This window comes from Pan troglodytes, chromosome X, assembly GCF_028858775.2.
Source record: "Pan troglodytes isolate AG18354 chromosome X, NHGRI_mPanTro3-v2.0_pri, whole genome shotgun sequence".
In the NCBI taxonomy this organism is placed as follows: Eukaryota; Metazoa; Chordata; class Mammalia; order Primates; family Hominidae; genus Pan; species Pan troglodytes.
Window position 1 is genome coordinate 92,323,771 of NC_072421.2, and position 23,444 is coordinate 92,347,214.

At 40.9% G+C, this 23,444-nt stretch overlaps 1 long non-coding RNA gene across 1 annotated transcript; it reads right to left on the minus strand.

Moving 5' to 3' along the window:
- Positions 1 to 267: 267 nt before the first annotated feature.
- On the minus strand, positions 268 to 9,941 carry LOC107971067 (uncharacterized). The gene is made up of 3 exons (XR_001713990.3): positions 9,788 to 9,941; positions 5,668 to 5,781; positions 268 to 768 (listed from the first exon to the last, which is right to left on the minus strand). It is a non-coding gene; the product is annotated as an uncharacterized LOC107971067 (long non-coding RNA).
- Between the last annotated feature and the right edge of the window lie 13,503 nt (positions 9,942 to 23,444).

Sequence of the window (23,444 nt, forward strand, 5' to 3'; positions counted from 1 at the left end):
TGAGACCCCGTCTCTACAAAAAAATGCAAAAATTAGCCAGGCATGGTGGCATGTGCCTATAGTCCCAGCTACTTGGGAGGCCGAGGCAGAAGGATCACTTGAGCCTGAAGGCAGATGTTGCAGTGAGCCGTGATCACGCCACTGCCCTCAAGACTGGGTGATAGATCAAGAGATCAAGACTCCCTCTAAATATATATATATATATATATATATATATGTATGTATATGTATATGTATATAAAATATTTGAGGTTGTTCTTAATTTAGAAAGTTTATTTTACCAAGGTTAAAGACATGCCTGTGAAACAGCCTCAGGAGGTCCTGATGACATGTGCCCAATGGGGTCAGGGTACAGCTAGCTTTTTGTACATTTTAGGGAGACATAATGCATCAATCAATGCATATAAGATTTACATTGGCTTGATCTGGAAGTGTGGAACAATTCAAAGTGGGGGCTTCCAGGTCATAAACAGATTTAAAACTTTTCTGATTGGCAATTGGTTGAAAGAGTTATATCAATAGAAAAGAATGTCTAGGTTAAAATGAGGGTTTTTGGAGATAGTTTTATGATGCAGACGAAGCCACCAAATAGCAAGTTTCAGAGACAATAGATTATAAATGCTTCTTATCAGACTAAGGTCTGTGTTGATGTTAATGCTGATCAGCTTTTCCTGAGTTCCAAAAGGCAGTAGGGAATAATGAGGGATGTCCAACTCCGTCTCCTCCATCATGGCCTGAACTTGATTTTTAGGTTGACTCTGGAATGCCCTTGGATAAGAGGAGGGGTCCATTCAGATGGTAGATATGCCTTAGAATTTTATTTGTGGTTTACATTTATTTTCTTCTGCTAGCTTTGGGGTTTGTTATTTCTTTTTTCTCAATGCCTGTATGCTCAATGTTAAATTGCTAATTTGAGATTTTTCTAACTTCCTGATTAAGCCATTCAGTGCTATAAACTTTCCTGTTAATATTGCTTTAGCTGCAACCCACAAATTTTGGTAAGTTTTTCCACTATTTTCATTAATTTTAATTTTTTTCTTCATGCCTTAATTTCATCGTTCATTTAGCAGTTTATTCAGGAGAAAGTTGTTTAAATTTTATGTATTTGTGTAGTTTTGAGATATCTTGATTTTTTTCTATTTTTATTACATTGTAGTCCAAGATTGTGCTTAGTATAATTTACATTTTTTTAGTTTACTGAAACTTGCTTTATGATCAAGCCTACGTTAAATCTTACTATAAGTTCCATGTGCTAATGAGAAGAATATTTTTCTGTGGTTGTTGGATGGAATATTCTAGATGTCTATTATGTATAAATGGTCAAGGATCGAGATTAAATCTAGAATATCTTTGTTAGTTTTCTGTCTCAAGCTCTGTCTAATACTGTCAGTAGGGTGTTGAAATTTCCCACTACTATAGTGCATCTGTCTAAATATTCTTACAGGTTAAAAAGAACTTTTTTTAAAATGAATCTGTGTGCTCCAATATTGGGTGAATATACATTTAGAATAGTTAACTCTTCTTGATGAATTGAACCCTTTACCATTATGTAATTTCCCTTTTCCTCCTTTTTTAATTATTTTGTGTTCAAAGCCTATTTTTTTCTGATATAAGAATAGCAACTCTTGCTCTTTTTTGTTTTTCATTTGCATGATAGATTTTTCTCCATCTGTTTTACTTTGAGACTGTGGATGTCATTACATGTGAGATGGGCCTTTTGAAGGCAATAAAGGGTTGAGGCTTGTCATTTTATTCAACTTGCCACTCTGTGTCTTTTATATGGGACATTTAGATGATCTACAATCAAAGTTAGCATTGACATGTAAAATTTTTATCCTGTCTTTGTGTTGTTAGCTGGTTGTTTTGTAGACTTAATTGTGTAGTTGTTTATAGTGTCTTTAGATTATGTGCTGAAGTGTGTTTCTGTGGTAGCAGATGTTATTTTGTTTCCATGTTTAGCACTCCCTTAAGGACCTCTTGTAAGGCTGGTCTAATTTCCTTAGCATTTGCATCCCTGAAAAGGATTTTAGGTCTCTTTCACTCAAGAAGCTTTATTTTTCAGGATACGCAATTCTTGGTTGGAATTTCTGTTTTTAGGGATGCTGAAAATAGGCCCTTAATTTCTTCTGGCCTGTAAGATTTCTTCTGAGATATCCACTGCTAGCCTGATGGGGTTGTCTTTTTATGTGACCTGATCCTTCTATGTAGCTGCCTTTAAGAGTTTTTCTCTCACTTTGACCTTGATCAGTCTGATGACTATATGCCTGGGGGGTGATTTGGTTGTACATTATCTTGCAGGGGTTTTCTGTGTTTGTTGACTTTGTATGTCAAACTCTTTAGCAAGATTGAAGATATTTTCATGGACTATATCCTAAAACATATTTTTTCAAAGTTCCTTACTTTCTCTTTTTTCTCAGAAATGCCAATGAGACATAGTTTTTGTCCTTTACTTAATCCTATATTTCACTTCAGTTTTGTTTATTAGAATTTATTTTTCATTTTTGTCTGACTGAGTTTATTTGATTAATCAATCTGTGAGCACTGAGATTCTTTCCTCAGCTTGGTCTATTCTGCTGTTAATAGTTCTGATTGTATTACAAAATTTTTGTAGTGATTTTTTTAGTTCTAGAAGTTCACTTTGGTTCTTTTCTAATATGGCTGTTTTTTTCCTTTTAGATCCTGTGTCATTTTATTCACTTCCTTGGATTTCCTGGATTGGCTTTTAACTTTCTCCTGAATCTTGATAAGCTTCCTTGCACTCCAGCTTCTAAATTCTATGTCTTTTATTTAAGTAATTTCAATCAGCTCCATCCTCTATACCTCTGGAAACTAAACGACTGATTTGAAAGTGGGAAGACACTCTGGCTTTTTGAATTGCAGCCATTCAAAGCCTGGAACTAGCCCTAGCATTTGGTAAACCCATGCAGGGTTCCAAGCCTCCTTTCTCTTCAGCCTCAGTGTCTGCGTCACCTTTCTATAAACTCTTTGTTTTCTCTCCAATGATCTGCACAAAGTATGGGTTAATTTACTTGATATTTTGGGCTCTTTTGCTGGGAGCGACACTCCCTGGCTCTAGACAGTACTTACACCTGAGTTTCTCGTCCCTGAATGTTTTGTTGATATCTAAGGTTTATTTTGTCCCTGAAACTCAGGTATAAGTAATCACCTGAAACTCAGGTGAAAATAAAATATTCATTTTATTGCATAAGGACATTCTGTTGTTCCAGCAGCAGTTGTTGGAGACTATGCTTTCTCCACTGAATTATCTTTTCTTTTTTGTCAAAGATCAGTTGACTAAATTTGATTGCTTTTTAAATGTTGAATTATCTTGCATACCTGGTGATTTATGACCCAAAATGTGGTCTCTCTTGCTGAATGTTCCGTGTGGCTTGAGATAAATGTATTTTTGCTATTGTTGGATAAAAAAATCCTATACATGTCAAATGCATCCACTTGATTGATAAGGCTATTAGTTCAACTATATCCTTGCAATCTTTTTGCCTGATAAATCTGTCAATTACTACTAGAACGATGTTAAAATCTTCAATTGTTATGGAGTAAATCGTGTCATTCTAAAATTCGTATGCTGAAGTCTCATTACCCAGTACCCATTTAAAATATGATTGTGTGTGGAAATAGGCTCCTTAAATAGATAATTAAGATTAAGTGAGGTCACATGGCTAGGATCTAGTCCAATATATCTGATTTGATGGCTAATTTTACGTGTCAGCTTGACTGGCTGATGGGATGCCCAAATAGCACATGAAACATTATTGCTGGGAATGTCTCTGCAGGTGTTTCCGAGTAAAATTAACATTTGAATTGCTGGACTAAGCAAAGCAGAGGGCCATCATTAATCTGTTTAAGGACTAAATAGTACAAAAAGGAAGAAGGTTGAATTAGCACTCTACCTGACTGCTGACTCTACCTGAACTTCCATACCCTCAGGGCTTCTGGTTTTCAGGCCTCTAGATCTGGACTGAAATCTATGCTCTGACAAAAAAATAAAAACTCAGGACCCCAATTAACTATGCCAAAGTTAGAAAAAAAAAAAACACACTGAAAGCTGAGTCATCCAATTAACTGCCTTCATTTTGTTCCTAAGCAGATACCTACAGATAAAAGGTTAAATGTCTCCACAGGTTGCTACTCTGTGTTCACTGTATCTTATGTAAAGTGCTGATTTACTGAGTTTGAGATATACATAATTTACTATTCCTCTACCTGTTTCTTTTCCCTTTCATCATGTGGATTACCATACTCTTCTTCTTTCTCCTCCAGCTTACTTTTTTCTCCTAAATATTGAAGCTCTCAAATTCATCTTTGGAGAAAGGCACAGACCAAAGATTGTTTCTGTGATTACATGTTTCTTATTCTGGGCATGTCCCTAACCTTGGCAAAATAAATTTTCAAATTGATTGAGACCCATCTCATATACTTTCTGGTTTACAAATTGGCAACCAATAGAAGAGACTGAATGGAGGTTGCCTTGACCTTTGACAAATCTATTGGTGCTTGGTACTAGCTTGGAATATCTTTATTTCTCAAACCAATAGGACTATTTGCTGAAATTTAGGAGCTCTCTCCTCCAGAGAATTCCTGATCTTCCAAATTTTTGTTGATATATAAGGCTTATTTTGCTATATAACACATTTTCTGGAGTTTCACTTATTTTCAACAAGGAAGATGAATTTTCCTGCTTCTATGATGATGGATGGCAACTCTTTTTTGAAGTTTCAGCTCACTTCCAACAGGAATGGAGAGTTTGAATTTTTCCTGCTTCTAAGATTGTATAGAGCAGTCTTCAGCCAGGGCTTCATTCTTAGGTAAGTAGCTGAATTGGAATTTTGTCTTGAAAATTTCCCTTAATGTCTGAAATTTAAGATTGACAGACAGCTGGTCTTAATTTCTTATTATTAGAGTGCTCAGGAATCGTACTTTTTGTTCTGTTTTTGTTATGTTTTAGTATGTTAACCCAAAAATTGGTGACAGGTCTCAGTCAATTTAAAAAGTCTCTTTTGTCAAGGTTAAGGATGCACCTATGACACAGCTTCAGGGAGTCGTGACAATATGTGTTCAAGGTGGTCGGGGGTACAATTTGCTTTTGTAAATTTTAGGGAGACATGTGACATCAATCAATATGTGTAAGAAGTACATTGGCTTGGTCCAGTAAGGTGGGACAACTTGAAGTAGGGGCTTCCAGGGTAGAAGTAGATAAGCATTGCATTCTTTTGAGTCCTTGGTAAGCCTTCCACTGAATACGCAATTTAGTCTGGCTCAGTGAATCTGCATTTTACATAAACATTAGGGGAAAGAGAGGAATCAGATATGTGTTTGTCTCAGGTGAGCCTGAGGATGGTGACTTTGAGTTCTGTCTGTCCTTTTGCGGCAGGCCAATACTTCCTGACAATCACACAGACAGGCCTGCATGACAGTCACACAGACAGGTCTGCATAGCAACCCAGTGACACCAACAAATTTTCACAGCGCTGTCTTAACATTGAGCAAATAATTAAACTAAGGGAGATAAATGCCCAGACATCAAAGCTAGAAATGAAACATGTGGTCAGTAGGAGCCTTGCACAGGCTTCTCCCTAACCTGGAGCAAGTCAAAATAATGGAAACAGCCTTACATTCCTTGTGCCAAAATAATGGAGACAGCCTTACCTTCCTTGCGCCAGGAGCCATCTCAGGTCGATGACATCTGAGACGAGTCAAGGTAACAGAGGCAGCTGTTTGAATAGATTTACTGGGGAGTCTAAGGCAGCTCTCTGGACCAAACTGCAAATAAGGTAAGATAGAAATTAATCACTCCGGTACCACAGTCCTCATTAATTAGACTTTAGGAGACAGACCTTTAAAATACCGGGACCCTCACAGCTTGATCAGACTTAAAAAGCATTTTTGGCCTCTGACCTTCTAGTTAAAACAAAATTAGTTACCTATAAACTTAGGCGAATGCAATGCTGTGGGTAGGCACATAACCCCAACCTATATAAGCACTAAGGAAATTGTAGCACTTCGAGTTGATCTGTTGAAACTATCTCTGACCTTCTCTCTATAACCAGTTACAGCAATAAACTCCTTTCTTTCCCAATTTGTCTACTTCTCGTTATTGGGTTGTGAGGACACGCAGCCAGATCAAGCTTATTCTGGGAACACTTTGTCCACAAGGAATTTCCTTATGGGCAAATTGTGAGGGAGATATGTAGCTTCTTATCTCTGTAGCTATTTTATTTAGAAATAAAATGGGAGGCGGTTTTACCTGACATAGTTTCCAGCTTGACTTTTCTTTTGGCTTAGTGATTTGAGGATCCCAAGATTTATTTATTTTTTCACAAGTATTTCGCTCATCAGGTTTGACAAACCCTACTTGACTTAGTCAAATGTGAGTGAGAATTCCAATTTATGGAAAACGAGGCTTCTGAATTTGCTAAAATTCCCCACAACTGCCGAAAAAAAAAATGTTTTTAAAAACTGCATTTTTTGTTTTCTTTCTTTAAATTTTGTTTTTATTTACTTTTCTCTTACTCTATTTCTCATACCTCTTTTTTCATCTTCAGTACCAAGTGAGCAAAAAATCTAGCAAAGGCTTTTTCATGCGCGTCCGTGTGAAGAGACCACCAAACAGGCTTTGTGTGAGCAACAAGGCTGTTTATTTCACCTGGGTGCAGGCGGGCTGAGTCCGAAAAGAGTCAGTGAAGGGAGATAAGGGTGGGGCTGTTTTATAGGATTTGGGTAGGTAAAGGAAAATTACAGTCAAAGGGGGTTTGTTCTCTGGCGGGCAGGAGTGGGGGTCGCAAGGTGCTCAGTGGGGGTGCTTTTTGAGCCAGGATGAGCCAGGAAAAGGACTTTCACAAGGTAATGTCATCAATTAAGGCAAGGACCGGCCATTTACACTTCTTTTGTGGTGGAATGTCATCAGTTAAGGTGGGGCAGGGCATATTCACTTCTTTTGTGATTCTTCAGTTACTTCAGGCCATCTGGGCGTATAGGTGCAAGTCACAGGGGATGTGATGGCTTGGCTTGGGCTCAGAGGCCTGACATTCCTGCCTTCTTATATTAATAAGAAAAATAAAACAAAATAGTGTTGAAGTGTTGGGGTGGCGAAAATTTTTGGGGGGTAGTATGGAGAGAGAATGGGCGATGTTTCTCAGGGCTGCTTCAAGCGGGATTAGGTGAACCTAGAGTGGGAGAGATTAAGCTGAAGGGAGGTCTTGTGGTAAGGGGTGATATTGTGGGGATGTTAGAAGAAACATTTGTCATATAGAATGATTGGTGATGGCCTGGATACGGTTTTGGATGAATTGAGAAACTAAATGGAATAACAGAGGAAAAAAAACAGGTATAAAAGGTCTAAGAATTGGGACGACTCAGGGTATCTGATTAGAGAGTGCCTAAGGAGATTCAGCATAGTCCTGCCAGCAAATATTATTTATTTACTTCAAGAGTTAAGAGTGGCAGTTTGGGGATAGCAGCAGGAGATATCAGCTGTGATGGCTTGGAAAAACAGTGTAAACCGGCAGTGTAAACAAGAGCAGGGCATGTATGAGTAGCTGAGAATGGTGAATAGGAGTATGACTAGACAGAAGATAGTAGGGATGACAAGTTTTTTTGGGGCACAGTCTAAGTCGGTCTGGTGTCTGGAATGAGACTGGGGCCTAATAAAAAGGAGCGTCTATACAGGAGCTTAAATGGGCTATACCCTGTAGCATTCCGAGGACAGGCCTGAATTCTGAGAAGGGAAAGTGGTAAAAGTATTGTCCAGTCCTTTTTAAGTTGGTGGCTGAGCTTGGTGAGGTGTGTTTTTAAAAGACCTTTAGTCCATTCTACTTTTCTTGAAGACGGAGGACCGTAGGGATATAAAGGTTTCACTGAATACTAAGAGCCTGAAAAACTCCTTGGCTGATTTGACTAATAAAGGCTGGTCTGTTATCAGACTGCATTGAGGTGGGAAGGCTAAACTGAGGAACTATGTCTGACAGAAGGGAAGAAATGACTGTGGAGGCCTTCTCAGACCCTGTAGGAAAGGCCTCTACCTATCCAGTGAAAGTATCTACCTAGACTAAGAGGTATTTTAGTTATCTGACTCGGGGCATGTTGAGTAAAGCTAATTTGCCAGTCCTGGTTGGGGCAAATCCTTGAGCTTGATGTGTAGGGAAGGGAGGGGGCCTGAATAATCCTTGAGGAGTAGTAGAATAGCAGATGGAACACTGAGAAGTTATTTCTTTGAGGATAGATTTCCATGATGGAAAGGAAATGAGAGGTTCTGAGAGGCGGGCTAGTGGCTTGTACTATAGCATAGCCTGCCTTTGCTGGTGTTTGGCGATTAGGCCTGGTGGAACCGCCATCAATAAATCAAGCGTGATCAGGGTGAGGAACAGGAAAGAAGGAAATTTGGGGAAATGGGGTGAATGTCACGTGGATCAGAGAGATACAGTCATGGGGGTCAGGTGTGGTATCAGGAATAATGTGGGAGGCCAGATTGAAGTCTGGGCCAGGAACAATGGTAATTGTGGGAGACTCAACAAAGAGTGAGTATAGCTGAAGGAGCCGGGAAGCAGAAAGTATGTGTCAGGTATGAGGAAGAAAATAGATTTTGGAAGTTATGAGAACTGTAGAGAGTGAGTTGAGCATAGTTTGTGATTTTGAGGGCCTCTAAAAGTATTAAAGCAGCGGCAGCCGCTGCACGCAGACATGAGGGGTAGGCTAAAACAGTAAGGTCAAGTTGTTTGGACAGAAAGGCTACAGGGTGTGGTCCTGGCTCTTGTGTAAGAATTCTGACCGTGCTAACCATGCCTAGGAAGGAAAGGAGTTGTTGTTTTGTAGAAGGTGCTGGGGTTTGAGAGATCAGTCGGACACGATTGGCAGGGAGAGCACGTGTGTTTTTATGAGAATTATGCCAAGATAGGTAACAGATGAGGAAGAAATTTAGGCTTGATTGAAGTAATGGGGGCTGTCTGTGAAGCTTTGCGGCAGTACAGCCCAGGTAATTTGCTGAGCTTGATGGGTGTCAGGGTCAGTCAAAGTGAAAGCGAAGAGAGGCTGGGATTAAGGGTGCAAAGGAATAGTAAAGAAAGCATGTTTGAGATCTAGAACAGAATAATGGGTTGTAGAGGCAGGTATTGAGGATAGGAGAGTATATGGGTTTGGCACCACGGGGTGGATAGGCAAAACAATTTGGTTGATAAGGCGCAGATCCTGAACTAACTTGTAAGGCTTGTCTGGTTTTAGGACAGGTAAAATGGGGGAATTGTAAGGAGAGTTTATAGGCTTTAAAAGGCCATGCTGTAGCAGGCAAGTGATAACAGGCTTTAATCCTTTCAAAGCACGCTGTGGGATGGGATATTGGCATTGAGCGGGGTAAGGGTGATGAGGTTTTAATGGGATGGTAAGGGGTGCATGATCGGTCGCCAAGGAGGGAGTAGAGGTATCTTATATTTGTGGGTTAAGGTGGGGGGATACAAGAGAAGGACGCAAAGGAGGCTTTGGATTGGGAAGAAGGGCAGCAATGAGGTGTGGCTGTAGCCCAGGAATAGTCAGGGAAGCAGATAATTTAGTTAAAGTGTCTCGGCCTAATAAGGGAACTGGGCAGGTGGGGATAACTAAAAGGAGTGCTTAAAAGAGTATTGTCTAAGTTGGCACCAGAGTTGGGAAGTTTTAAGAGGTTTAGAAGCCTTGCCGTCAATACCTACAACAGTTATGGAGGTGAGGGAAACAGGCCTTTGAAAAGAAGGTAATGTGGAGTGGGTAGCCTCCATATTGATTAAGAAGGGAACGGACTTACCTTCCACTGTGAGAGTTATCTGAAGCTCAGCGTCCATGACGTAGGGGGGCTTCCGAGGCGACTGGGCAGCGTCAGTCTTCAGCCGCTAAGCCAAGAAGATCTGGGAAGGAGTCAGAGAGCCTTGGGCCAGAGTTCCAGGGGTTCTGGGAGTGGCTGCCAGGTGAGTTGGACAGTCCGATTTCTAGTGGGGTCTCGCACAGATGGGACGCGGCTTAGGAGGAATCTTGGGCTGCAGGCATTCCTTGGCCTGGTGGCCAGATTTCTGGCACTTGTAGCAAGCTCCTGGGGGAGGCGGTTCTGGAGGAACGCCTGGCCGCTGCGGTTCAGGCATTTGGAAGTTCTTGTGTGCTAGAGATGTGGCTGGGGTTTGTCACAATGGAGGCAAGGAATTGCAACTTTTTTCTATTATTGTACACCTTGAAGGCGAGGTTAATTAAATCCTGTTGTGGGGTTTGAGGGCTGGAATTTAATTTTTGGAGTTTTAATGTCGGGAGCAGATTGGGTAATAAAATGTATTTTGAGAATAAGACGGCCTTTTGACCTTTTAGGGTCTAGGGCTGTAAAGTGTCTCAGGGTTGCTGCCAAACAAGTTATGAACTGGGCTGGATTTTTATATTTGATAAAGAGCCTAAAAGCTATCTGATTTGGGATAAAGAAAAAGGAGCAATAACCTTGACTATGCCTTTAGCTCCAGCCACCTTTTTAAGAGTAAATTGCTGGGCAGGTGGGGGAGGGCTAGTCACGGAATGAAACTGTAAGCCGGACCAGGTGTGAGGAGGGGAGGTGATAAAAAGATTATAGGGTGGAGGAGTGGAGGCTAAGGAAGAATTGGGACCTAGCTCGGCCTGGCGAGGAGGGGAGAGGTCAGATGGGTCTGTAGAAAAGGAAGATTAGAAAGACTCAGTGATGCTTGGGGTTGGGACTGAGGGGGACGGGTGGGAGGGAAAGAAGGAAGATTTGGGATGAGTTGCACTGGCCACAGAGACTAGGGAGGGACCGATGTGTAAAAGAATGCCTGGACGTCAGGCACCTCAGACCGTCTGCCCATTTTACGACAAGAATTATTTAGATCTTGCAGGATGGAAAAATTGAAAGTGCTGTTTTCCGGCTATTTGGAACTACTGTTGAGTTTGTATTGGGGTCAAGCGGCATTGCAGAAGAAAATAAGGCATTTAGGTTTTAGGTCAGGTGTGAGTTGAAGAGGTTTTAAGTTTTTGAGAACACAGGCTAAGGGAGAAGAAGGAGGAATGGAGGGTGGAAGGTTGCCTATAGTGAAGGAGGCAAGTTTAAAGAAAAGGGAGAGTAGAGACACGGAGGGAAACGGTTCAGGGGTTCTTACCCTCCAGAAAAGCAGGAAAGGGGTCGGGGTGCAGAGATACGAGGTCAGGGCGTGGAGATATAAGATGTCAGGGCATGGAAATAAGGGATTGTGGTGCAGAGATAAGAGGCTGGGGCACGGAAATAAGGGATTGGGGGACAGAGATAATAGGTTGGGGTGTGGAAATAAGGGATTGGGGTGCAGAGATATGAGGTTGGGGTACTTGCCCCTCCTCTAGAAAAGTGGGACGTGCCACTCAGGGTGAAGGAGAAAGGGTTGGGGGTTTCTTGCCCCCCAGAAAGGCAGAGAATGGGTAGAGACACGGAGAGAAGGGGTTGGGGTACTTGCCCCTTCCCCAGAAAAGCAGGACTTGCCACTAAGGGTGAAGGACCAAGGCAGGCATCCCTGCGTGGTCTGACACCTCTGAAACCTGGGTAAATAATCAGAGAGGTGTCCCTGAAATGATTAAACACCAAGGGAAGGCTGCCTTCCCTAGTCCGTGACCGGCGCCAGAGGTTTGGGTCTAAGGATAAAACATGTCTCCTTTGTCTCTACCAGAAAATGAAAGGAATTGAAATTAAAAGAAGGGAGAGATTGAAGTGTGGCACCAAGATTGAAAGGAGAAAGAGGCTGAGGGATAGTGAGGGAGGTTGGAGAAGAGAGTAAAAAGAGGCGGCTTACTGGATTTGAAATTGGTGAGATGTTTCTTGGGCTGGTTGGTCTGAGGACCTGAGGTCGTAGGTGGATCTTTCTCACGGAGCAAAGAGCAGGAGGACAGGGGATTGATCTCCCAAGGGAGGTCCCCCGATCCGAGTCACGGCACTAAATTTAATGCATGTCCGTGTGAAGAGACCACTAAACAGGCTTTGTGTGAGCAACAAGGCTGTTTATTTCACCTGGGTGCAGGCGGGCTGAGTCCGAAAAGAGAGTCAGTGAAGGGAGATAAGGGTGGGGCTGTTTTATAGGATTTGGGTAGGTAAAGGAAAATTAGTCAAAGGGGGTTTGTTCTCTGGCGGGCAGGAGTGGGGGTCACAAGGTGCTCAGTGGGGGTGCTTTTTGAGCCAGGAGGAGCCAGGAAAAGGACTTTCACAAGGTAATGTCATCACTTAAGGCAAGGACCGGCCTTTTTCACTTCTTTTGTGGTGGAATGTCATCAGTTAAGGCGGGGCAGGGCATATTCACTTCTTTTGTGATTCTTCAGTTACTTCAGGCCATCTGGGCATATACGTGCAAGTCACAGGGCATGCGATGGCTTGGCTTGGGCTCAGAGGCCTGACTGGGACCAAATTTTATGCGCGTCCGTGTGAAGAGACCACCAAACAGGCTTTGTGTGAGCAACAAGGCTGTTTATTTCACCTGGGTGCAGGCGGGCTGAGTCCGAAAAGAGAGTCAGTGAAGGGAGATAAGGGTGGGGCTGTTTTTTAGGATTTGGGTAGGTAAAGGAAAATTACAGTCAAAGGGGGTTTGTTCTCTGGCGGGCAGGAGTCAGGGTCGCAAGGTGCTCAGTGGGGGTGCTTTTTGAGCCAGGAGGAGCCAGGAAAAGGACTTTCACAAGGTAATGTCATCACTTAAGGCAAGGACCGGCCATTTACACTTCTTTTGTGGTGGAATGTCATCAGTTAAGGTGGGGCAGGGCATATTCACTTCTTTTGTGATTCTTCAGTTACTTCAGGCCACCTGGGCATATAGGTGCAAGTCACAGGGCATGCGATGGCTTGGCTTGGGCTCAGAGGCCTGACTGGGACCAAATTTCATGCGCGTCCGTGTGAAGAGACCACCAAACAGGCTTTGTGTGAGCAACAAGGCTGTTTATTTCACCTGGGTGCAGGCGGGCTGAGTCCGAAAAGAGAGTCAGTGAAGGGAGATAAGGGTGGGGCTGTTTTTTAGGATTTGGGTAGGTAAAGGAAAATTACAGTCAAAGGGGGTTTGTTCTCTGGCGGGCAGGAGTCAGGGTCGCAAGGTGCTCAGTGGGGGTGCTTTTTGATCCAGGATGAGCCAGGAAAAGGACTTTCACAAGGTAATGTCATCACTTAAGGCAAGGACTGGCCATTTACACTTCTTTTGTGGTGGAATGTCATCAGTTAAGGTGGGGCAGGGCATATTCACTTCTTTTGTGATTCTTCAGTTACTTCAGGCCACCTGGGCATATAGGTGCAAGTCACAGGGGATGTGATGGCTTGGCTTGGGCTCAGAGGCCTGACAGCCTTCTAATGAATCAGACCCCTTAACAAAGAGAGAGTATTCTGCTTTCTTTGTGGAGTTTCAAGTGTCATGGCAGATTTCTTTCAGGTCTAAAGTTCTGCTTTCTTATATTGCATTACCTGATCTCTTTGGCTTTGGTGGGTACTAGAGATTATTTTGTACTGTTATAAAATTTGACCTTGGTGTGTGTAGTGGTAGATGAAAATGACAATGTTAGGGATGGCTGAGCAAAATTTATAGAAAATGCCATTACTACTGAGGGAAGAGAGAGACCCTCTCATATTGTTTTATATTGTTTTATACTCAGTACCTGTTTTAAGAAAAAAAAAACAAGGAAGTGAAATCAAAGACAGGCAGCCCAGTGCCAGGCCCAAAACCAGGCCTGGGCCTGCCTCGCCTAAACATAGTAGTTAAAAATCAACTCATGACTGAGAACCCAATGTTACCCATAGATTTCAGGCATTGTGTGGAAGAACATTGTGAAACTCCCTGCTCTGCTCTGTTTCACTCTGACCACCAGTGCATGCAGCCCGTCACTACCCCTTGCTTGCTCAAATCAATCATGACCCTTTCATGTGAAATCTTTAGTGTTGTGAGCCCTTAAAAGGGACATAAATTGTGCACTCGGGGAGCTCGGATTTTAAGGCAGTAGCTTGCTGATGCTCCCAGCTGAATAAAGCCCTTCCTTCTACAACTCGGTGTGTGAGAGGTTTTGTCTGTGGCTCGTTCTGCTACACTACAAGGAACAACTCATTTATTTGAACATTTAGATAAAAACGTCATTATGCAAGCCCTAAAACCTGCATGCTTTGTTGGCCCTGTTTCTTAAAGGGCTTCACCCTAAAGTTAGTAATCTAGTAAAGCTAAGTTGAAAAGACCATCTATAAAACTAAATCATTTAAATAAATCTCTTTGTATGGAAAATTTTCATCTTTAAATAAAATCTTTTTTTTTTTTTTTTTCGTAAAGCAGCTGTGTCTCTGCACCTAAACCACTAGAAATTTTAACTAGGGAATAAACAATGTTTTAAAGTTTACATAACAGACCTTACTTTTGTTTACATCTAAGTCTATGCCTTTTTCTACCTTTTTTTAAACCTAAGTCATGTCTTTGGAGATGCAAATTTAGAGTTGCCTAGTTAACAATTGTTTAGGACATGGGACAGATAATCAAGAGATTAATAGTCTGTAGCAGGAGCTAGAACATGTTTGAAAATAGGCAAACGAAATATTTTAAATCTATAAGATCTGCCTCCGTCTGGGTCTTCTATGTCAATATGTTATATGTGTGTTGTGGAAATGATGTTCATCTATTAATCATATGAGAGAACTCTAATTAACTGGCTAAAAGAAAAGTGTTTATCAAATTAATAGAAGCTAGCTCACAGACTTCAGTTCACATGACTGTAGTAATCATTGGTAAGATTAATTTAGTAACTTTAGTCTCAAAATTTTCTCCAATAATTTGAAATCTTAAAGTCATGTATGACCCCTGAATATCTGAGACAGGTCTCAGTTAATTTAGAAAGTTTATTTGCCAAGGTTGAGGATGCGCACCCCTGACACAATCTCAGGAGGTCCTGATGACATCTGCCCAAGGTGATCAGAGCACAGCTTGGTTTTATACATTTTAGAGAGACATGAGATATCAATCAACATATGTAAGATGAACATTTGTTGGGTCCAGAAAGGTGGGACAACTCAAAGCAAATGTGGGATGATTCGAAGTGGAGTGGGGACTTACAGGTCATAGTTAGATAAGAGACAAATAGTTGCATTCTTTTGATATTCTGATTAGCTTCTCCAAAGGAGGTGTATTAGTTCATTCTCACACTACTGATACAGACATATCCGAGACTGGGTAATTTATAAATAAAAAGAGGTTTAATGGGCTCACAGTTCCACGTGGCTGGAGAGGCCTCACAATCATGGCAAAAGGCCAAAGACATGTCTTACATGGTAGCAGACAAAGGAGAAAATGAGAACCAAGTGAAAAGGGTTTCCTGTTATACAAACATCAGCTCTCAGGAGACTTATTCATTACCACAAGAAAAATATGGGGGAAACCACCCCCATGATACAATTATCTCCCACTGCATTCCTCCTACAACATGTGGGAATTATGAGAGCTACAATTCAAAATGAGATTTGGGTAGGGACATAGCCAAACCATATCAGAAGGCAGTCAGATATGCATTTATCTCAGTGAGCAGAGGGTTGACCTTGAATGGAATGGGAGGCAGGTTAGCCCTAAGCAGTTCCCAACTCGACTTTCCTCTTTAGTTTAGTAATTTGGGGGACCCAATATTTATTTTTCTTTCACACATTTTATGTTAAACAATATTAGGTTTTTTACTAGGAATTAAGGTTACTAAGAGTTAGGCTAGTCAGGCAGTAAGATTGTATTAGTTTGTTTTCACACTGCTGATAAAGACATACCCAAGACTGGGCTATTTACAAAAGAAAACGGATTAATTGGACTTACAGTTCCACATGGCTGGGGAAGTTATCACAATCATGGCAGAGGGTTAAAGACACTTATTATATGGTGGTGGCAAGAGAGAATGAGGAAGAAGCAAAAGCAGAAACCGCTCATAGACCCATCACATCTCATGAGACTTATTCACTATCATGAGAATAGCATGGGAAAGACTAGCCCCCATGATTCAATTACCTCCCACTGTGTCCCTCCCACAACCTGTGGGACTTCTGGGAGATATAATTCAAGTTGAGATTTGGGTGGAGGCACAGCCAAACCATATAATTCCACCCCGGCCCCTCCCAAATCTCATGTCCTCTCATTTCAAAACCAATCATGCCTTTCCAACAGTCCCCCAAAGTCTTAACTCATTTCAGCATTAACTTAAAAGTCCAGAGTCCAACATCTCATCTGAGAAAAGACATGTCCCTTCAGGCTATGAGCCTGTAAAATCAAAGGCAAGTTAGTTACTTCCTAGATACAATGGAGGTACAGACATTGGGTAAATACAGCTGCTCCAAATGAAAAAAAAAAAATTAGCCAAAAGAAGGGGGCTACAGGCCCCATGCAAGTCCAAAATCCAGCAGGGCAGTCAAATCTTAAAGTTCCAAAATGACCTCCTTTGGCTCCATGTCACACTGATGCAAGAGGTGGGTTCCCATGGCCTTGGGCAGCTCCATCCCTGTGGCTTTGCAAGGTACGGCCACCCTACCTGTGGCTTTCATAGGCTGGCACTGAGTGTCTGAGGCTTTTCCAGGCACACAGTGCAAGCTGTTGGTGAATCTACCATTCTGGGATCTGGAGGATGGTGGCCCTCTTCTCACAGCTCCACTAGGCAGTGCCCCAGTAGGGACTCTGTGTGGGGTCTCTCACCCCACATTTCCCTTCAGCACTGCTCTAGCAGAGGTTCTGCATGAGGGCCCAGTCCCTTCAGGAAACTTTTGCCTGGGCATCCAGGCGTTTTCATACATGTTCTGAAATCTAGTCTGAGGTTCCCAAACATCAGTTCTTGACTTCTGTGCACCCACAGGCTCAACACCATATGGACCCTGCCAAGGCTTGGGGTTTGCACCCTCTGAAGCCAGGGTCTGAGCTGTACCTTGGCCCCTTTTAGTCATAGCTGGAGTGGCTAGGACACGGGACACCAAGTCCCTAGGCTGCACACAGCACAGGGACCCTGGGCCCGGACGATGAAACCATTTCTTCCTCTTAAACCTCTAGGCCTGTGATGAGAAGGGCTGCCATGAAGACCACTGACATGCCCCAGGGACATTTTCCCCATTGTCTTGGAAATTAACATTCAGCTCCTTGTTACTTATGCAAAGTTCTACAGCCAGCTTAAATTTCTTTTCAGAAAATGGGATTTTCTTTTCTATCACATTGTCAGGCTGCAAATTTTCCAAACTTTTATCCTCTGCTTCCCTTGTAAAATGGAATGCCTTTAACAGCACCCAAGTCACCTCTTGAATGCTTTGCTGCTTAGAAATTTCTTCTGCCGGATACCCTTAGTCATCTCTCACAAGTTCAAAGTTCTACAAATCTCTAAGGCAGAGGCAAAATGCCACCATTTTCTTTGCTAAAGCATGACAAGAGTCACCTTTGCTCTAGTTCCCAGCAAGTTCCTCATTTCCATCTGAGACCACTTCATCCTGGACTTTATTGTCCATATCATTATCACCATTTTGGGCAAAGATATTCAACAAGTCTCTAGGAAGTTCCAAACTTTCCCACATTTTCCTGTCTTCTTCTGAGCCCTACAAACTGTTACAACCTCTGTCTATTACCCAGTTCCAAAGCTGCATCCACATTTTCAATTATCTTTTCAGCAACACCCCACTTCTCATACCAATTTACTGTATTAGTCCATTTTCACACTGCTGATAAAGACATACCTGAGACTGGGCAATTTACAAAAGAAAGAGGATGAATTGGATTTATAGTTCCACATGGCTGGGAAAGGTCTCACAATGAAGGCAGAGGGTGAAAGGCACTTCTTACATGGTCGTGGCAAGAGAGAATGAGGAGGAAGCAAAAGTAGAAACCCCTGATAAATCCACTAGATCTCATGAGACTTATCCACTATCATGAGGATAACATGGGAAAGACCGGCCCCATGATTCAATTACCCTTCATTGGGTCCCCCTCACAACACATGGGAATTCTGGGAGATACAATTCAAGTTGAGATTTGGGTGGGGGCACAGCCAAACCATATTGAAGATGTAGTGAGATTTATAAAGAAACATAAGGATTGCTTTTCTTATAAAAATGTAAATTTTTTTCCAGTTGAGGACCTTTCTTCTAGTGTTGAGATAAAGACCACTATTGGCATCCACCTATTTTTGTTTTAAACTGGGGAGTTTATATTGATACCTCATGGCAAGAGTTCCAAAATAAAAGCTACAGAATCTTTTTATGAATGTGTATGTATTCTTAGATATGTTTATGTGTATGTACATGTGTTTTACTATTTGTTGTGGCCACAAGGTACCATATTGGTCTAAAAATAAAGCAGTACTCATAAATTAAATAAGCAAATAATTTTTAAGTTCATATGACTTCATTAAATTTTTAATAAATAATCTGGCTTTTAAATTATTGGTAAAATAAAATTCGAAAGGCCTACAGAATTGTCAACATACACGATTGTTTAGATTTGTTGGTCAAGCAGTTATATATTTATTTCTGCTAAATATTATAAGGTGTCAAGATTTGGCATGAGAGTTATAAAACTATAAATGTAGCCCCAAGCAACTTTGCTACTGCGAGAGAAAATTCTAAGGAGGGTTTAATACTAGATGTCAGAACCTCTGCCAAGGGCATCCCCTTTGGCAGGTTGAGGTCTGCAGGACCCACGGAGCATCCTCCTGTGGGTTCCAATCTTAGAGTTCCAGACATCTCTGGCCTTACTTGGGTGGGCACCAGTGCCACTTTGCATGTGTTCCCTCCTGAGCCTGCTATGAGCTTTCCTTTGGTATGTGGGTGTAATCCCCAACTTTTAGAATCCTTATAATTTGATAAGGCTATGTTTTCCCATGATTCCTGTTCCATGAATTTTAATGATAGGAACTGGAGGATGAGTGGGTTTCTTTTGCCTATAGCCAGTTGTAGCCAGTTGAAGAGGGGAAGGGAAGAATTTAGCATTAGAAAAGAAAGTTTAAGTCACCTGAAACATGTGAAAGTTTGTTCTGACCTGTGCTGCAAGTGAGAAACAGTAACCAGGCATGGAAAAGATAATTTATAAAACAATATAACATGAATTAGTAAATAAAACAAGAGAGATGTAAAGGAAGTTATAAATATAAAGAGGTTACTTCAATAAGAATGGTTAAAAGAAAGTAATTTTATGTGAGAAAAAAATCTTGTGTGTCAGTGTTTGTCCTAAAATAAAAAGATTGGTTATTTTAAAAAGAGGAATAATCTTTAAGTAACCTTTGCATTAGACAAAAATATTTCCTTTTAATAAGAACACTTATTTATAAAAACGTTTTTCTATAATATAATTTTAACAAATTGGAAGTGACCCAGACATTTGATAAATGTCTATTATTTTATTATTTTATTTAATAATTTAATATAATAGGTCCTAAATTATATTGCAAGTTTATAAGCATTTATTCTATTACATTTACCTAATTAATTAATTTTAAATTTTTAATTAGTTTACCTAGCCAATGGGAAACTTCTAGAGGGTATTTGGACCCAAGAAGATTCTGTATTTGGGCCCTTGGTGCTGCTCGTGTGACAGTAAGTGAGATTTTGTGAGATCTGCCCGTTTAAAGGTGTGTGACAATTACCCCACCCCGACTCTTGCTTCCATTATTGTCATGTTAGATGCCATCTCCTCCCTTGCCTTTGAGCATAATTGACAAGAGGATTGCATGATGGTAACAGGTTGAATTCAAAAAGAAGACCTAACTATTTTAAATATATATGGACCCAACCGAGGAGTACCCAGATTCATAAAACAAGTTTCTAGAGACCTATGAAGAAACCTAGATAAACACACAATAACGGTGGGAGATTTCAAGAAATATTAGAAAGCTTATCATTGAAAGAATAAGTAAGATGGATAGATTACTAACTAGACTACTAAAAAAAGATCAAAATAAAATCAGAAATGAGAAAGGTGACATTACCATAAACCCCTCAGAAATACAGAAACCCTCAGACACTATTATAAATATCTTTATGCACACAAACTAGAAAAATCTACAAAAATGGATAAATTCCTAGAAATATACAACCTCCCAAGTTTGAACAAGGAAGTAATTGAAACCCTAAACAGACTAATAACAAGTTCCAAAATTGAATCAGTAACAAAAAGTCTACCAATCAGAAAAAAGCCCTGAAACAGATGGATTCACAGGTGAATTCTTTCAGACATATAAAGAAGAGCTGATGCCATTCCTACTAAAAATATTTCAAAAATTTGAGGGGGAGAGACTCCACCCAAACTCATGTTATAAGGCAAGCATAATTCTGACATGAAAACCTAGCAGAGACATAAGAAAAAAAAGAAGTGTCCAATAATATTGATGAACATATGTGCAAAAATGCTTAACAAAATAGCAGCAAACCAAATCCAGCAGCACATCAAAAAGCTAATCAGCCACATTCAAGTAGGCTTTATCTCTGGGACGCAAGTTTGGTGCATCATAGAAAATTAATAAATGTGATTCTTTAATAGAGCTAAAAACAAAAACCAATATTTGGTCAACCGATTGACCAAATGTACCTAACAGACATCTACAGAACTCCTCATCCAAAAACAGCAGAATATACATTCTACTCATCTGCAGAAGGCACATAGTCAAAAAGTGACCACAAATCTCAATAGATACATAAAATCTTATAATGAAATCCAGCAATCCTTCAGGGTAAAAGCCCTCAACCAACTAGGCATTGAAGGAACACATCTCAAAATAATGACAGCTGTCTATGACAAACCCACAGCCAATATAATCCTGAATGGGTAAAAGCTGGAAGTATTGTTCTTGAGAATCAGCACAGGACAAGAATGCCCACCCTCATCACTCCTATTCAACATAATACTGGAAGTCCTGGCCAGATCAATCAGGCAAGAGAAAGAAAAGGCATCCAAATAAGAAGAGAGGAAGTCAAACTATCTTTGTTTGCAGATGATACGACTTTATACCTAGAAAACTCCATAGTCTCTGTTCAAAAGCTCTTAAATCTGATAAACAACTTCAGTAAAGTTTCAGGATACAAAATCAATATACAAATCTCAATAGCATTTCTATATACCAACATCCAAGCTGAGAGCCACATCAAAAATGCAATCTCATTCACATAGACACACACACACACACACACACACACACTAGGAATACAGGTAATGAGGGAGGTAAAGATCTCTACAATAATAATTACAAAACACTGCTGAGAAAAAATCAGATGTCACAAACAAATGGAAAAAATATTTCATGTTATAGGTAGGAAGAATAAATATTGTTAAAATGACCATGCTGCTCAAAGCAATCTAGAGTCAATGTTACTTCTATCAAACTACCAATGAAATTTTTCACAGATTTAGAGGAAACTATTCTAAAATTCATAGGGAACCAATAAAGAGCCCGAATAGACAAAGCAATCCTAAGCTAAAAGAACAAAGCTGGAGGCATCACTTTACCTGACTTCAAACTACACTAGAAGGCTATAGTAACCAAAACAGCATGGTACTGGTACAAAAACAGACACTTAGACAAATGGAACAAAATAGAGAGCACAGAAATAACGGCATACACCAACAACCATCTGATCTTTGTAAAAGTCAATAAGAATGAGCAATGAGAAAATGACTCACTATTCAATAAATGTTGCTGGGATAACTGGCTAGCCATATGTAGAAGATCAATACTGGACCTCCTCCTTATACCATATACAAAAATCAACTCAAGATGGATTAAACACTTAAATGTAAAACCCATAACTATTAAAACTGTGGGCTGGGTGTGGTGGCTCATGCCTGTAATCCCAGCAATTTGGGAGGCCAAGGCAGGCAGATCACCTGAGGTCAGGAGTTCGAGATCAGCCTGACCAACACGGAGAAACTCCGTCTCTACTACAAATACAAAATTAGCCGGGCGTGGTGGTGTGTGCTTGTAATCCCAGCTCCTCAGGAGGCTGAGGCAGGAGAATCGCTTGAACCCGGGAGGCAGAGGTTGCAGTGAGCCAAGATCGCACCATTGCACTCCAGCCTGGACAACAAGAACGAAACTCCATCTCAAAACAAAACAAAACAAAAACAAAAAAACCGTGGAAGATAACCTAGGAAATAACACTGTAGACATAAGACTGGACAAAAAATGTATTATGAGGATGCCAAATGTAGTTGCAACAAAAACAAAAGTGACAAATGGTATCTAGTTAAATTAAATAGCTTCTGCACAGCAAAATAAACTATCAGCAGAGTAAATAATCTACACAATAGGAGAACATATTTGCAAATTATTCCTCCAAGAAAGTTCTAATATCCAGAATCCATAAGGAACTTTAACAAGCAAGGCTGGGCACAGTGTCTCACACCTATAATCTCAGCACTTTGGGAGGCTGGGGCTGGTGGATCACTTGAGGTCAGGAGTTTGAGACCAGCCTGGCCTTCATGATGAAACCCCATGTCTACTAAAAAATAAAAAAAAATTGCCAGGCATGGTGGTGCGTGCATGTAATCCCAGGTACTTGGGGGGCTGAGGCACGAGAATCGCTTGAACCTGGAAGGTGGAGGTTGCAGCGAGCGGAGATCGCCAACTGCACTCGAGCCTAGGGGTGGCAGAGTGAGACTCAGTCTCAAAAAAAAAGAAAAAGAAAAAGGAACTTTAACAAGCAAAAACAAGTAACCATATTAAAAAGTAGGTAAAGGGCATGAACAGATACTTTTCAAAAAAAAAAAAAACATCTGGCCATCAAGCAAATGACAAAATGTTCAACATCACTAATCATTAGAGAAATGCAAATCAAACCACAATGAGATGCCATGTCATAAGAGTCAGAATGGCTAAGTAAGAAATAACAGATGTGGGTGAGGTTATGAAGAAAAGGGAATGCATACACTGCTGGTGAGAATGTACATTATTAGGTTGGTGCAACAGTAATTGGGGTTTTTGCCATTAAAAGTTACTTTTACTTGGGCCGGGCGCAGTGGTTCACGCCTGTAATCCCAGCACTTTGGGAGGCAGAGGCGGGTGGATCACAAGGTCAGGAGATCGAGATCATCCTGGCCAACATGGCAAAACCCCATCTCTACTAAAAATATAAAAATTAGCTGACCGTGGTGGCGCATGCCTATAATCCCAGCTACTCGGGAGGCTGAGGCAGAAGAATCACTTGAACCAGGGAGTCAGAGCTTGCAGTGAGCCAAGATCACGCCACTGCACTCCAGCCTGGCGACAGAGTGAGACTCTGTCTCAAAAAAAAAAAAAAAAATTACTTTAATGACAAAAACCCCAATTACTTTTGCACCAACCTAATAGTAAGGTCATTGTGGAAAGCAGTGTGATAATTTCTCACAAAACCTAAAACAGAACTAGCATTTGGCCTAGCAATTTAATTATTGGGTATACACCTAAAGAAATATAAATCATTCTACCTTTAAGATGTGGGCTGGGCGTGGTGGCTCATGCCTGTAATCCCAGCACTT